We start from the raw sequence: 17768 nt of genomic DNA on the forward strand, positions 1-17768 counted from the left end.
TAGAGCTGGTCGCCCAAGGTATAGTTGCTATTGTTAATTATAGGGATAGTCTTCTCATTTGCCACTCAGGTCAAGTAGGGAGTGTTAAAGTGACAGGGAGTGAACATATTTAGATTTTGTTTTAGTTTTCTTTTAATAAATTAAGTTAATAATTTGCATTTTATTGTTTCCATTTGGTTATGTGTATGCTTGTCCTGGTCACGTGGTCCACACGAGGCAGAGTTGGATTGGGCGCCGATTCTAACATCGAATCATTCCCGTGTAATTAATTCCACACTCAAGTTTCCGAGGTTATAAACTACTAGTGGGGATCAAGCCCCAAGGTTGATTAATTAGCGTGATCGATCCAGACCTCGATCATTGCTCTTGTGTTACTGGTCTGGTGGTGGCAGCGTAGAGGCGACTCTAGGGTTTTGCTCAGAGCCTAGGTCACGTCATACTGGGTGTAGAATCCTAAGTCGGTCAATCGTCTTAGGACCACGTGGCGTGGAGTTGGCTTTGGTAAAAGTTTTGGAGTCCCTTGGTAGAGAATAAAAAGTAAGAATACGGGTAGAGGGAGTAGAAGGAAGAGAAGTAAAGAGAGAGGACCCTAACTCGTGTTACAATGGTACATACAGAGATACTGCATACATTTGGCATGGCATACATACTGCTGGAGATACTGCATACATTTAACATTAATTAAGCACACAAAGAATTTAAACAACTTAATCTTTTCCACAAAGGATTTCAATGTTAAAAATACATATGCAATGTTAAACAAACATGAAAGAAACTGTACTACAAAGTTACAAAATATTGAATGAGATATCTGCATTATTCAAACAATATTAAATTTAGTTTAGCACAATAAGTAAATACTTTTCATTACATAGGAACACAATTAATCATCATTAATCACGTACATGCATGAACGCACATATACACACACACATGAATGAACACACATAAACACACACATGCATGAACATACATAAACACACACATGCATGAACGCACATATATACATACACATATACCGGCACGTGAGCAAGCTATACTCACCAAGCCTGCCCCCACCACCGCCACCACCTTTTTCATACTCTCTTCTTTAAAAAGAATGAATACAGGATGTCTACCATGCTTGTAGCACAAAGCAAAGTTATTGACACAAAGTAAGTTATTACCATATCAAGAGATACTGCATACATTTAACATTAATTAAGCACACAAAGAATTTAAACAACTTAATCTTTTCCACAAAGGATTTCAATGTTAAAAATACATATGCAATGTTAAACAAACATGAAAGAAACTGTAATACAAAGTTACAAAATATTGAATGAGATATCTGCATTATTCAAACAATATTAAATTTAGTTTAGCACAATAAGTAAATACTTTTCATTACATAGGAACACAATTAATCATCAAATCGTGTAGGGCGTTTAACATGACGTTTAGGACGAGAGTCCTTAAATGCAATAACATCCCTTGATGAATTGTTTGTCGGGTTATAACTATTTTTTTCTTTTTCTTTTGCACGACTTTGCACTTCATCATTTTCTACACTAGTTGGAATCACTTTGAAATAAGCCATATTACGTGTTATACTATGATCTCTATTACTAGCTGTTACCATAGTTCCTTTTACACTAATCACTTTATATGGTTTTGTATCATACGGCATATCTAACTTTCCCTCTTTTTTCTTTTTAACGAGAACAGTGTCTCCAACCTTTATGAACTGTTCCTTTGCACGTTGATCATGAGCAATTTTCATTTTGCCCTTGGCTAGTGCATCCTTCTGAGCGAGACGTTTATCCGTTACCTCGGCTGGCATGACGGGTAGTGCGATTCTCATAGGACGTCCAAATAAAAGTTCGCCAGGCGACTTGCCCAGTGTTCCATGTGGTGTTGCACGGTAGTTCCTGAGAAAAGCATACATAGCTTGTTTCCAGGATCGTCCTTCGGCATGAGCACAGCGTACCGCTTTCATGAGAGGTTGCATGAATCTCTCAACTTCTCCATTTGCTTGAGGATGTAGTGGCATCACACGGCGGTGTTTGAATCCAATATGCTCAGAAAAGTTGACGAAGTCTTGTCCATTGAATGGCGGTCCATTGTCTGTCTTGACAACTTCAGGAATGCCAAAGTTTGAAAAGATCTTGTCGAGTTTCGGGATGACAGCCTTTGCAGATGTGGAAGTGATGATTTCTACTTCTGGATAACGTGAGTGATCATCAATGACTACCATCAAGTACTCTCCAGTTGGTAGCGGTCCGCAGAAGTCCATCGATACTTCCGTCCATGGTGCAGCAGGTAGTGGTGAAGGTTGTAGAGGTGTTGGTCTTGAAGTATCCACTGCAGCTTGGCAAGGGACACAGGCATCATGCATATGCTTTGCTTGACGATCAATGCCAGGAAACCACACCTTTTCTCGTAGCAGCTGTTTCGTCCTAACAAGACCTTGGTGTCCTTGATGTGCAAGCTTCAGAGCACGTTGCTGGAGAACAGCTGGAATCACGATACGAGTACCTCGCAGCACAGTGTCGCGTTGTTGCGTAACACTTAATTCTGTCTGGATGCGTTCAAGTGCTTTGAATGCATCTTGGTCAACTCCTGAGGGTGGGATGCGTGGAAACTTTTTCTTAGTCAATGCATCCACTGTTGCTTGCAGAGTTGGGTCCTCTAGGGTTGCAGTACGGATTTCATCAAGAGTAAGAGCCTTAGGGACTGCATCACAGGTTACAGAGTGTACATATTCCTCGGCAACTTGCTGATGCTTGGTGATGGTGAAACTGTTGGCAGGATGTCGACTGATGTAATCAGCGGGATTGCCTGCACCCGGCTTGTATTTCACCGTAAAGTTGTATGGTTGCAGACGAAGAGCCCATCTCTCAATGCGAGCTGGTGGTTTGGACTTTGGATTATTGAAGATGGTCTCCAACGGTTTGTGGTCAGTGACTATCGTGGTGAAGGGCGCACCAAGCAGATACACATTGAAGTGTTCACAGCCCCATACAAGAGCAAGAGCTTCCTTCTCTGTCTGACTGTATCGTTGCTCAACATCTGTGAGAGAACGGCTGGCGTAGGCAATTACTACTCGGGAATCTGGTTGACCAGGTTTGTGTTGGGCTAAAACAGCACCTAAACCAACAGGACTAGCATCCACTGTTAACTCAGTGTCCATTGATGGATCAAAGTATGCAGCAGTCGCATTCTCTACTAGTGCATCTTTCACAGCATCAAATGCATTTTGCTCGATATCGCTCCAGTACCATGATGCATTTTTCTTCAGGAGGTCACGTAGAGGCTTTGTAATGGTAGCAAAATCTGGAATGAAGCGAGAACAATAGTTTGCCATTCCCAGAAAACTATGTACTTCAGTGGACGTTGAAGGAGGTGCAGCGTTCTTGATATCTGCAACTTTCTTAGGATCTGGAGACAGACCTTTGTCACTAAGTACATGTCCAAAGAATTCAATTTTATGTTGATTGAACTCACACTTTGCTCGGCTTAACGTCAAATTCTTTTCTCGTAAGCGTTGCAATGTTGCACGAAGAGCTTTGTCGTGTTCAGCTTGGGTACGGCCATAAACAATGATGTCATCAGACATGTTGTCAGCATTAGGTATGTCTTGCAATACCTGGCTGATGATGTGCTGGAATACCTCGGCAGCACTGTTAATACCAAAACTCAGGCGCTTGTACCTATACAGACCTCGATGTGTCGTAAACGTTGTGATGAATCGACTCTCCTCATCAAGTTCAAGCTGATGATAGCCCTTGTTTAAATCTAACTTGCTGAATACAGTTGCACCATTCAAGCGGTAGATCATATCATCTACAGTCGGTGTAGGATGGCGTTCACGCATTATTGCCTTGTTGGGAACACGCATGTCCACACAAATGCGTATCTCATCTGGATTCTTCGGCTTTGGTGGAGTGACAATTGGGCTTACCCATGGTGTTGGGCCTGTTACTGGTTCAATGATATCTAGTTCCATCAGCCTATCCAGTTCGGCATCGACTTTCTTGCGAGTATGGAATGGTTGTCGGCGATGTGGTTGGGCAACTGGAATTACATCTGGGTTGATATGCAGATGTACTTTGCTATCAGTATAACAACCTATGGATTTAAATCGATCAGAAAATTCAGCAACAATACCATCAACATTGTTTGCAGATTCCACTGCTACAGCATTAGAAAGCTGAAGTAGCCCCAATTTGGTTGAAGTCTTGTAACTGAGTAAAGACTCCTTTGCATTCCTAACAACATGGAATGTAGTAATGAGCATTGCATTCTTTGACTTAATCTCTGCAGTGAAAGTTCCAATCACTGGCAAGGCTACCTTTGAAGCATAGGCAGTGGCTTTGCCATTATAGTTCTCAAGCTTTGGGAACTGTTTTTTAATTTTTTCATAGTGGCACTCAGCAATGGTATCAATGTTTGATCCAGTGTCAATGCGAACTTTGAGACAAATACCAGCAATGTATACACATGTCTCTGGGTTGTTTGGAAGATCATTCCATTCTGTGATTGCTTGTACTCCATAAGTATAATCACATTCACTGTCATCTGAGACTGGTTGTAATGAAATGTTGTCTTGTATATTATTAACATTCTGGATATGAGGTGCAATATTGTGTTTACCACCTCGACCCCTATGACCTGATCCTCGTACAGTGCTTTTATTCATTGACTGTGGTTTCTTTAGTGCAGAACGACACATAGCACCAAAATGACCTAGTTTTCCACACTCATAGCACTTCTTACCTTGAGCAGGACAAACATTATCTTGGTGTGGGTAGTCTCCTCCACAATTGTAACATTTATTGTTGACACCCTCTGATGTGGGTCGTTGTGACTGCTTGAGCCTTGTTCCTTGACCCCAGTTGTGACGTGGTTCTCGGCTAAATTTACTGTTAGGTTTGCCATGATATCTTCTTTGATCACGGTGTCCTCCCTGAACCTTACGTACCTCATCACTGTTAGTAACAGTGGCAGAACCGTTATTAGCACTGCACTCCATGACACGAGCATTACGTGCAGCATCTTCCATTCGACGAGCAATATCCAGTATCTTGGTAAGAGAACTTTCATCATCAACAAGTTCTAGAGCTCTTCGACGAAGACGTGTAGATGTGCATGATTCAATTATTTGCTGTTTGATTTCTTTGTCAACATCAGCAAACTCACAATGGGCTGCTAAACCCTGCAGACGTGTGTGGTATTGATCCACAGTTTCATTAGAGAGTTGTTTTGCTCTCCTGAAATGCATAATTTCCATAGCAGTATTTTGCCTTGGTTTGAAATGCTCTGTTAGTTTGGCTTTGGCAGTGTCATAATCTTTGGCACCACCAGTGTCTTTCAGTGTGTCAAAGATGTCACAAACTCTATCACCTGCATAATGAAGTAGAAAGGCACGCTTTCTTTCAGCACTTTTGATGTCAGAAACTATCAACAAATTTTCAAACTTTTTAAGCCATTTGACCCACCTCTGTGACAGGTTTGTCTGGTCAGTCAGGATCAAATGCAGGAAACTGAGGTATATTTGCCATTTTTACTGAATAAATGTAACTTATCACTTAAATGTTCCTCAGAATATTAAACACTTACTGCACTGAATATGTTAGTCAAGAATTCACTGTAATTACTTTAATTTTGCAAAGCACACAAGCATTTTAATGCAAAAGTTCACAACAGTGCACAATATAGCAGCAACTGACTTCTTACCTAGCCCTTGTGTACATGTGTTGTTCCTACTCACAGCAGCAGCACAGCAGTTGGCACAGCAGTTGGTACAGCAGCAGTTGGTACAGCAGTTGGTACAGCAGTTGGTGCAGCAGTTGGTACAGCAGTCAGTTCAGTGTGATGAATTTTGTAGCACGAAGCGTCGTTTCGTAACCAAAACATCAGGTTTTCTACACATCAAAGCGTCGTTTCGTTCACAACGTCGGCAGATTCCTCAGTACAGTTTCTTCAGCACAGCTTGGGTAGCACACAGCATCGGTTAGCACACAGCATCGGTTAGCACACAGCATCGTTTAGCACACAGCATTGGTTAGCCCACAGCATTGGTTAGCACACAGCATCGGTTAGCACACAGCATTGGTTAGCACACAGCATCGGTTAGCACACAGCATTGGTTAGCACACAGCATCGGTTAGCATACAGCATCGGGTATGGCGCTCACAGCTTCTCTTCCTCCTCCAGGCAGCATGCTTCTCCCTTGTGTTTGAAACTGAACAAATACCTGCGTTCACAGTTCATCCTCGTCGCCAATGTGGTGTTTGTGTGTTACTGAGGAAGTCTTGGTTGTAGGATTGATGTAAAGTCATGACTTGGTTACTGACTTTAATACTTAATATGATTACATGACTAGTAGCTACCAAGCTTGGCGGGCGTCCTGTACGCTCTCTTGTTTACCTTCTCTCTGGCGTCTCAGCCGCCGCACATAGAAAACGGATGGTACCATTTTCTGTGAACATGACAAGTACTTCATTCATAATGATGTGCTGCCCGAAATCTTAGCGAAGTATCCAAAATTTGCTTACTGTAGGTAATGCATGCACATGACTGTAAAGCTGCCGCCCAGTTGGGTGGGTGTGGAGCACATGACTGTAAAGCTGCCGCCCAGTTGGGTGGGTGTGCAGCAAGACTAGTAACTTTGCAACTCATCATAGATGTAAGTGCCTTGTATAGTGACTGTTGTGAGCCTCTTGTTGAATCACTTGTGACACAAAAGATTATTGATGTGTGTATTTGTGTGGATGATTAAATATGTATGTGTATGTATATATGTATATGTACATGTATGCATGAGTATGTGTACATGTATATATAACATTATTAATTTTGTAACTAGCGTCAAAAGATTGTTATTTGCTTAGCTAAACGAACTAGAGGCTTCAGTTCCTGAACCGATTATGTGCCTCTGTAATCCTTTACACCACCGCCCACGGGATGGGTATGGGGTGCATAATAAAGAAAGAAATTGAATTGGGGACATTATCCAAGAGTGGCGTTTGTTCCACGTTGAATCAAAACTAATTCAAATGCTGAATCAACGTTATAGGTATATAAGTATACGTTATAGGCAACGTTATAGTATATAGGCAACGTTATAGTTATAGGTATTCAGAATAGCCCGTATTAGCATTGTTCTTGGATATTGTGTTTGCTGCGGACCCGCACGCAGACACAAGAGAGACCCGCGCGGAGGCGTATACTCCTCCCCCCCATAGTAGTTGGCATTAATTAACAATGTCTGATGTAGTAGGCCTGTAGCCCCAGAAAGAAATGTTTAAATCTGTAATTTCGACTTCTTAGTCATGTGTGTAATTCTGTCTTGTGTGGCAGTTAATATGACAGATCCTCGATGCAATAAAACCTAACTCGTTTACTCAAATTGTGCAAAATCAATCATTTGTTAAAGATGTTATCTTAATAAAAGAACAATTCATGTTTAATTCCTTCAGTCCTCATGGGCTCAAGACAGTCTGACCTTCAGAGATGGAGGAGTGTTGTTCACCTTTGGTTAGGCACAAAATAAACTTTATTCTGATATTTTTTAAAGCTTGTTTCAACAACTACGCGTTTAGCTGTCTATTATTCAAATTGTCACTGTTTTTTTTTTTCATTTTCGCAGAACGGATGTTTCACGTTTTTATGGACGCTCCCGATACAGCTGGATTGTCCTTCATTGTTAGGCATGACAATTACATTTCCCAGTCAGTATGTTTGTCGTGGTAAAGTTGTATAGTTCATCTAGTTTTTATAGCTTTAGAATTTTTGAACATGAAGAGATAAGAAAGTACACAACTAGGGATCGCTGGCAAATACTGTAGTTAACATTAGGAGAGTTATTGTCAGGCAGATTCCTGTTGTGTCTAGTCACGGCCACGCGGCTGTCCACGTTTCCTGTGCATTATGTCCTGAATTACAGGAGTTGCTGCATCGCCCCGCTGGGTGAGGCTATGACGGCCTCTCTACTTCCCGCAGCGGTCACTCCTAAGGTCATGTGTGCAGTTACAGGCGTAGTTATGTATTTATCTGAATTTACCTGAAGGCCATCAAAACTAGTGGCATCGAAGAGGACAGGAAGCCGGCGGCTCTTCAAAGGTCCTCCCCATTTACCCTGATGATCTTTTCCAGCTGTATTTTAAAGCCAAACCGTTTTGGAGTTTACGGCTTCGGCGGGTAGGCGGATCCACGAGTTTACAACCCTACGGGTGAAAAAACATCTAATGTTTTCTGTCCTACATTGTGGTTTGTTGAGCTGGAACCCGTTGCTCCTCGTTCGTGTTACACCTGACTTTTTGAAGAAATTGCCCGGATCGACATCCTCCAAATTGTTCAGTATTTTAAAGGTTTCGATGAGATCCGCCCTGGAATACCTGGTTTGCAGTGTTGTTAGCCCACTGGCCCTCAACCGTTCCTGATACGTGAGATGACTAAGCTCTGGGATAATTTTTGTTGCCCGGTGTTGCAACTTCTTAAGAGCAGCTATATCTTTCTGAAGATGAGGTCTCCATGCTTGGATGCAATAATCCAGGTGGGTCGTACCAGAGTACCAGGTCTATACGATTGAACGACTACTTTCTTTTCCTTGAAGGTAAAGGTACGCTTGATTATTCCCAGTGTTTGGTTCGCTTTTTGTTTTTTGTTAATGCTGCTCCTACTTGTTGTGCAACTTTTAGTAAATGATGGATTCTGACAGCATCCTTTTCATCCATTCTGACAAGTCCTTTTCTTCATTTATCGTTTTGTAAGATGGTGCTGTCAATTTGGTAGTTGTGACGTGGATTGTTGTGCTCCACATGCAAAGTCTTGTATTTATCGACATTAAAAAGCATTTGCCAGTCATCTGACCATTTGTGGAGTTCCTGTAGATCTCTTTGTAGGGTCTCAATATCATCTTCACTTTCCACTTTACCAATGATCTTACTGTCATCTACAAATATGATGATGTGGTTTGTAATACAGGTATTCTCATCTATGTCATTGAAGTATATGACATGCTCACTTACATGTACTTGCACGGTGCAGCTCGGCGTCTACTATCTGTGTGTTCCAAACATTCTTAGTTTAATGTATTGGCTGTTCCAACTTTATATTATTTACATTTAAAATTGAGTCTCGAGTTAGCTTCAACTACTACTTCGTCTAACACATTCAGTTTTTGGCAATACAATGATCTGAACAGGTTCGAACCCTGTGAGATCATAGTTTACAATGATTTACAGCTTGGGGACCATTCAAGCTTTGTTTCATACTTGTGAGCTCAACGCAGTCTCCGCATGTGCTAGGATTTTATGAAAAACTGTACTCAAAAGGCATCACCGGTCCAGGTTGGTCATGGAGCTCATTCAACATGTGAGTTCCAGATTGTTTGATGAAGATTATGCCCCCCCCCCTCCTTGAGGTGACACGAGCATGAATAGCCCGTAATGAGTTCCAGGTTGTTGTTGTTTTAGATTCAGCTACTCGGAACAAAAGTTCCAAGTAGCACAAGATGGTGAGCCCGTAGTGGACTTACCTGGCACAGGAACGGGGTTGTAACTGTGGTTCCAGATTGATTGATTGATAAAGATTAAGCCACCCAAAAGGTGGCACGGGCATGAATAGCCCGTAAGTGGTAGATTTTTTTGGAATGAATGTGATCTTTGGTTATGAAGTAGCTCCAGGACCAACCCAGGCTTATAGAGGCAGTGACTGGGGTAGTGGTATTAGTACTGTGGTAGCCAGTGTGGTGTGATCCCTGGCCTCACTGGTTTGAAACCTGATGAAATCAGTTTATAAGTATATATAACAGTATATTACAAAAGTAACATTTTGGATAATAATCGTACATTTTCAATGTATATAAAGTGCATGTCCAGAGTCTGTCCTGCGTCTAGACCGTTTTAAGTTGCACATGCAGTTAGCTTTAAAGTTCGTTGCTGTGCTACCGGATATATTTTTATGTAATCTTTACATGTGGATTTAGCCATTATTACGCGTAAGTTGATACACTTTTTATATATATTAAATCGGAATTACTATCAAACCCACTGAGGAATACTCATTTACATATTATAACCTTTTTTTATCCTATTATTTAGTGACACCCCGTATCCGATAAACCATTATCAAATTAAACGTAGCAAACTGTACTGAATGGAGGGCATTTTGTGCCTTTGAAATATACGTTTTCTGAACAGCAGTTTGGATAATTTGCCAGCAATATAAGCGTTTATACTACCAATACAGCGGGACACGGTATACAAATTTATAGTGAGATTAAGTTTGGTTTTAAATATTTACGGAACACTTGTCTGCCTTGTACGATATCTAGTTGGAAGACATAAATAAAAAGTTTACTTTCACGTGCAACTCCTTGTATTTAACTACTTTTTTTGTATAAATATATGTGCATATGATTTTAGAATCGTGCGTGGCATTTATCATGCATATTTGTTAAATGCACTTTGGATTCTGTAATAATATTAGTGCTCGCTGCACTGCCACGAGAATCTTTATGTTGCATCAACATTGATTTGAATTTTGTTCCGCCTTTTCAAATATTAAAATATCAGCCTTTGTATGTTAAATACACTTTTAGCTTTTTATTGTATAAATTCAATTTTCCAGTTCCGATATATATATATATATAATATATATATATATATATATATATATATATATATATATATATATATATGTGTGTGTGTGTGTGTGTGTGTGTGTGTGTGTGTGTGTGTGTGTGTGTGTGTGTGTGTGTGTGTGTGTGTGGTGGGTATGTGGGCCTACGGGCCGCTCCAAGCAACAGCCTGGTGGACCAAACTCTCACAAGTCAAGCCTGGCCTCGGGCCGGGCTTGGGGAGTAGAACTCTCAGAACCCCATCAATCAGGTATCAACCAGGTGTATATATATATATATATATATATATATATATATATATATATATATATATATATATATATATATATATATATATGGGTGGTAGGAGAAGATAATATTAGTGTTCAGTGAGAAACCACAAGGTCTCCTCTGAATACTTTTTATTTTCTTCTCCGAGGCTATGGGTCCCCACATTGGCACCAGAGGTGGTACCCTCATAAACTTAAAAAAAAAAAAAAAAAATATATATATATATATATATATATATATATGCGAACAAGCCTGAATGGTCCCCAGGACATATGCAACTGAAAACTCACACCCCAGAAGTGACTCGAACCCATACTCCCAGAAGCAATATATTTGCTTCTGGGAGTATGGGTTCGAGTCACTTCTGGGGTGTGAGTTTTCAGTTGCATATGTCCTGGGGACCATTCAGGCTTGTTCGCATTTGTGTTCCTCACGTGTTGCCCCAAAGAATGAGGTGATTTGGTAAAATGCTATGCCCAAGATAACTATCCGAGTGCCGGCGGTGGGGTGGTTCAAATAGCCTCGGCTATCACCTCATTTTGTCCGGTCGTGATGGTCAAGTGGATTAAGGCGTCTTGTACATACCAGATGCGTTGCTTCTGGGAGTATGGGTTCGAGTCACTTCTGGGGTGTGAGTTTTCAGTTATATATATATATATATATATATATATATATATATATATATATATATATATATATATATATATATATATATATATATATATATAACTGAAAACTCACACCCCAGAAGTGACTCGAACCCATACTCCCAGGAGCAACGCAACTGGTATGTACAAGACGCCTTAATCCACTTGACCATCACGACCGGACATAATGAGGTGATAGCCGAGGAATGAGGTGATTTGGTAAAATGCTATGCCCAAGATTACTATCCGAGTGCCGGCGGTGGGGTGGTTCAAATAGCCTCGGCTATCACCTCATTATGTCCGGTCGTGATGGTCAAGTGGATTAAGGCGTCTTGTACATACCAGTTGCGTTGCTCCTGGGAGTATGGGTTCGAGTCACTTCTGGGGTGTGAGTTTTCAGTTGCATATTGTCCTGGGGACCATTCAGGCTTGTTCGCATATATATATATATATATATATATATATATATATATATTATTAAATATGACCGAAAAAGTAAGATTAATAATTCTAACACGAATTTTCTCAATCTTTCGTACATTATGCTTCACTGTTGGAGGTAAATCAAAAATCACTTCTCCAAAATTCATTTTTATTTCTAGTCTGACGCGACACGGGCGCGTTTCGTAAAACTTATTACATTTTCAAAGACTTCACAAATACACAACTGATTAGAACTTGCGTTTCCCTGATTTTATATCTACATTTGAGTGAGGTGGGAAGGGTGATGTGGCATTACATTTGAGTAAGGTGGGAAGGATGATGTGGCATTAGAGGATATTAATAGGGTATTAAAAGTATCAACACAAGACAGAACACGAAACAATGGATATTGAATAGAAGTGTTTGTAGAAAGCCTATTGGTCCATATTTCTTGATGCTTCTATATTGGAGCGGAGTCTTGAGGTGGGTAGAATATAGTTGTGCAATAATTGGCTGTTGATTGCTGGTGTTGACTTCTTGATGTGTAGTGCCTCGCAAACGTCTAGCCGCCTGCTATCGCTGTATCTATCGATGATTTCTGTGTTGTTTACTAAGATTTCTCTGGCGATGGTTTGGTTATGGGAAGAGATTATATGTTCCTTAATGGAGCCCTGTTGTTTATGCATCGTTAAACGCCTAGAAAGAGATGTTGTTGTCTTGCCTATATACTGGGTTTTTTGGAGCTTACAGTCCCCAAGTGGGCATTTGAAGGCATAGACGACGTTAGTCTCTTTTAAAGCGTTCTGTTTCGTGTCTGGAGAGTTTCTCATGAGTAGGCTGGCCGTTTTTCTGGTTTTATAGTAAATCGTCAGTTGTATCCTCTGATTTTTGTCTGTAGGGATAACGTTTCTATTAACAATATCTTTCAGGACCCTTTCCTCTGTTTTATGAGCTGTGGAAAAGAAGTTCCTGTAAAATAGTCTAATAGGGGGTATAGGTGTTGTGTTAGTTGTCTCTTCGGAGGTTGCATGGCTTTTCACTTTCCTTCTTATGATGTCTTCGATGAAACCATTGGAGAAGCCGTTATTGACTAGAACCTGCCTTACCTTACTGCCTTATTAATCTTACTTTTTCGGTCATATTTAATAAAATATGTCTACAGGAAAGACTGCTACCAAAATATACTAATATATATATATATATATATATATATATATATATATATATATATATATATATATATATATATATATACAACTGAAAAACCTATTCAGTTATAAAAAATAACTTTTTATAACTATAAACCCCACACCCCAGAAGGATTCGAACCTAGACTGCCAGGAGCACATTTGTGTTGTTCACGTGGCCCCACAAAATGAGGCGATTCCATGAAATAACTATGTCCAAGCTTACCACCAAGTGCTGTCGAGTCGTTGGGGATATAGCCTCGGCTCCCAATGACTTTTGTACAGTCACGATTGGTCGAGTAGTTATAGTACCGGGAACGCCATGGTGCATAGTGCACCATGGCGTACCCGGTACAGGCACTGGGGACTGGGGCAAGGCACAGAGCTTGGGGGGTCATGCAGGGAGCCCAGCACGCAACGGTAATCCCACCTCATCACAATATTCCTTATTATGTGGCTGCCGCCATTTTTTGGGGGGCGAGCCGGCCCGTGTCATTGACTAATACATCCATAATATGGAACCGTGTCAGTGCATTACACACACCCGTGATGGTGCGTGTCAGTGACCAATATATCTGTGTCGGACGGTGTCAGTGACCAACACAGCCGTGCCGGACCGTGTCAGTGACCAAAACAACCCACCGACACCCTCGTGCCCGTGCCAGGCACCAGAACAAACAGTCCTCTTACCCGCCGCCCACATTCAATTGTCCCGCGCTTTTTCAAGGTCGAAGATATCACAGGCGGTTTGATATGCAAATATCTTCCATGGAAGATTTAATATATATTCATATTTCATCAGTTTTATTTAAATCTGTGCAAGCCCATGCGATATGTATCCGCCTCGGTGATTGGTCATACTATATCTATCCGTCTTGGTGATTGGTCTTACGATAATGTCTCCGCCTCCGTGATTGGTCAAACCATTTGTATCCGCGTCGGTGATTGGTCATGCGATATGTATCTATCTCTGTTTGGTTGTGCGAAATATGTATCTGCCTCGGTGATTGGTCATTTGTTATATGTATGTCCCAGTGATTGGCGATACGATATATGTATCCGCCTCAGTGATTGGTTATGCGATACATGTATCCACCACGTTGACTGGTCAATCCAGCTGTTGTTGTTTCCAGCATGAATGCCAGTCCCTTGGTATAAATAAGAGCACAATATATATTCATAGACTTGCACAGTTTTAATTAAAACTCACTCTAATTTGCTGTTAAAACCCAGTTTTAATATTTTTTTATGTTTACATACTATATTATTTATAAATATATGTGTGTGTGTGTATGTATATGTATGTGTATAAAGTATATATGGAAGCTGATCAGAATTACATTTCACCTTTGTAAATGCACATTAATGACACTATGTAAAAGACACATCGAACACTTTATGTAGGGCATACGTAAATCTGTATATCTATGTATTTACGTGTGTAGGTTAGCTTAGCATTTTAAAAGCACCGAATCACCTTCTGTGGTTGAGTGTTCAATAAACCCTTGAACTATATGTTTAACACATCTCTCACCCTGTCCATGGAGGACAGAAGAAAATGTATATATGCTGATTAGCATTGTAAATGTGTGGCCACGTCTGTGGTAGAAAAAAAATGCCAAAAATGTATAGCATTCGAAATATATATTTGGAACCACAAACAGTATTCGGGATGGGACCCTTGCTCCTGTGAATACTGTATAGTGTGACTCCCAAATGGGATTCGGGAATCAGTAGCGTCCAAAACCTTTACCGGTAATTTAAAAAATTGTCGTTATGGTGTCGTCAGACACCTCGGATATATAAAAATATAAACACAACATCCTATATCTCTCCCTAATCTGCTCTTTCCACGGCTCTAAATCCACGAACTTATGGTTCAAGAAGAGAAGTACTTGTCCTTAGTCAATTGTAAAGTACACAACCCGTCCTCTCAACTAATGGGTCGTGTTTTGTACGTTGTGGCAATCAACGTACCAAATGCAGCCTATTATATAAAGGAGCGGCTCACAAGCATCCAAGTTGTTTTCCCTGCATCAGCAGATTAGGTTAGGTGGGTTGCTAGGGTTCGTACGTTCTGGTTGTTCTTTACTAGGAATTTCGTGTATTAAAACTTACAATAGAGAGAGATGGTAGAGTTGAGAGGTTAACCAATACTAATGCCTGGTATAGAGCGAGATAACCAATACTAATGCCTGGTATAGAGCGAGATAACCAATACTAATGCCTGGTATAGAGCGAGATAACCAATACTAATGTCTGGTGTAGAGCGAGATAACCAATATTAATGCCTGGTGTAGAGCGAGATAACCAATACTAATGCCTGCTGTAGAGCGAGATAACCAATACTAATGCCTGGTGTAGAGCGAGATAACCAATACTAATGCCTGCTGTAGAGCGAGATAACCAATACTAATGCCTGGTGTAGAGCGAGATAACCAATACTAATGCCTGCTGTAGAGCGAGATAACCAATACTAATGCCTGGTGTAGAGCGAGATAACCAATACTAATGCCTGGTGTAAAGCGAGATAACCAATACTAATGCCTGCTGTAGAGCGAGATAACCAATACTAATGCCTGGTGTAGAGCGAGATAACCAATACTAATGCCTGGCGTAGCTAAAGTGTTCCCAAACATTAGTATAGAGGCTCGAACACTAACAGATCTGGCAACTACTGTTGCAAGTATTGTATACCGTTCTCTGTCACTTGATTTGCAATGCTGGTACTGTGTTGACCTCCAGGCAAGCCAGTAACTTCAGATGCTCCCTCTACAAGTCCTCTTAAGCAAGATCCAATCAACAAACCAATCAACCAATCAACCCACCACCCAGCTAACCAGCCTGTGAACCAACTTGCAAGCACACGCAAGAACGCAACTTAAGATTTCTTAGACAACAATAAAAAGCCTTAAGAAAAAACCTAAATTGCAAATGTGCTTTCTCATCACTGCACTTTCCTGTACGTAAATTTATGCAGGTAAATAAAAATAATCACAAGATAATTTAAATTCTTTACACATCACCAAGTAAATAACTCTGCCTCATGTGAGGTACCCGGCGCTGCCCGGGTCTCTCTTCCCCTCATCCTCCTCATGGGTTTGTTTCGGTATAAATTTGGTGATTAATTGGTGACACTGATGATAAGCTTGTAACATATAGCGGGTAATTAGGACAGGTCACGCCATGATTCGTATATTATTATATGCTTTTGGATATACCACAGTCACTTTCATGACAATAAGGCACACGTGCTAATATAGGCCTTAGGCTGTGATGTCTCATATCTCTCGAGTACTTGGGTCCAAAGGTGGCTGGCTTATGCTGTGGTGTGTGTGTGTGTGTGAAGCGTTATGGTCTATTATATTGTGTGTGTGGGGCTCTTGTATCTCTTATCTGTTTAGTGAGAACATTGGCGAAGGTAACTAGGTCTTCAGTTAGCAAGTATAAGGTGAACATGTTTATGGGTTTCTGTGTATCTGTCGGAGTACCATTTAAATAGTCTCTCTCTCTCTCTCTCTCTCTCTCTCTCTCTCTCTCTCTCTCTCTCTCTCTCTCTCTCTCCTAGAAATACACTTAAACCTTCTATGTGTCATGCAGTTTTAATTCTTCTAACAGAACCAGGTGTCCCACTTTGACTAAGTTTCCCTTCATCCTCCTAGAACCCCACCAGACAAGCAGAGTTAATTTTGATAAGTGAATTCTATGCCTGTTTTGAAGTCTTTCTAAAGTCCCTAAATCATCTGTAAACTTTAAACACATCTTCAATCACCAAAAATTATAGTATCTGTTACTAGGTGTCAGAAGTCGTCTAGTCCTGTACACATCTGTTTAAACAAATTAATAATTTTGTAGGCCTGAGAAAGGAGGTAACAATCAAACCTGCCGAAGCCTAATATAGAATATATATGTGCCAAATTAGGTCTAAAATTTTGTATTATAAGACATGGGTTACATATTTAGGCCTAGAGCATGTTAGGTTTGGTTGATGGTTAGGCTGTGTCAGTTCTGTGGTAGCTTTTATTGTAGCAACACTACAACATGTGGAGTGTGTTGGGAGGAACACTGTGTACACTCCATCCATAGTGGAAAAACTGCCGTCACTTTTGAATGAGAGTTTAATGCTCAAATATCACAAAGTATTATTTTATATTTTTGTGGTTGTAGCCAGCGACTGACCATTACCCAAGATGCAACCCACAACAGTCGACTAAATACCATGTGCTTGTTTACTAGCAGGTGAATTAAACGCGCCTAAAATGTCTCGTCCTATTCAAGAATCAAACTGGAGACCAAGTTAACAAGCCGGGTACACTAACTGCCACCTGACACGGACACCAATCATCAGTAACAACGCAACACTTCGGAATGGCAGGAAAAAAATAATCATTCAGATAATAGTGACTCTGATCCATAATAGTGATCCGTAATAGTGGCTTTAGGCATTGTATGTACTAGCTCTACCTATAAGTCAACCCCTCTTTGTAAAAATTTATTGTATGTATGTACCTTACCTAAATAAACATTTTATTTTATTTATTTTATTTTATTTATTTTATAAACATGGAGTCTACCATTAGGAATAAAAATAACCATAGGGGAACTTACTTCAAT

This window comes from Procambarus clarkii, chromosome 10, assembly GCF_040958095.1.
Source record: "Procambarus clarkii isolate CNS0578487 chromosome 10, FALCON_Pclarkii_2.0, whole genome shotgun sequence".
Taxonomy (NCBI): Eukaryota; Metazoa; Arthropoda; class Malacostraca; order Decapoda; family Cambaridae; genus Procambarus; species Procambarus clarkii.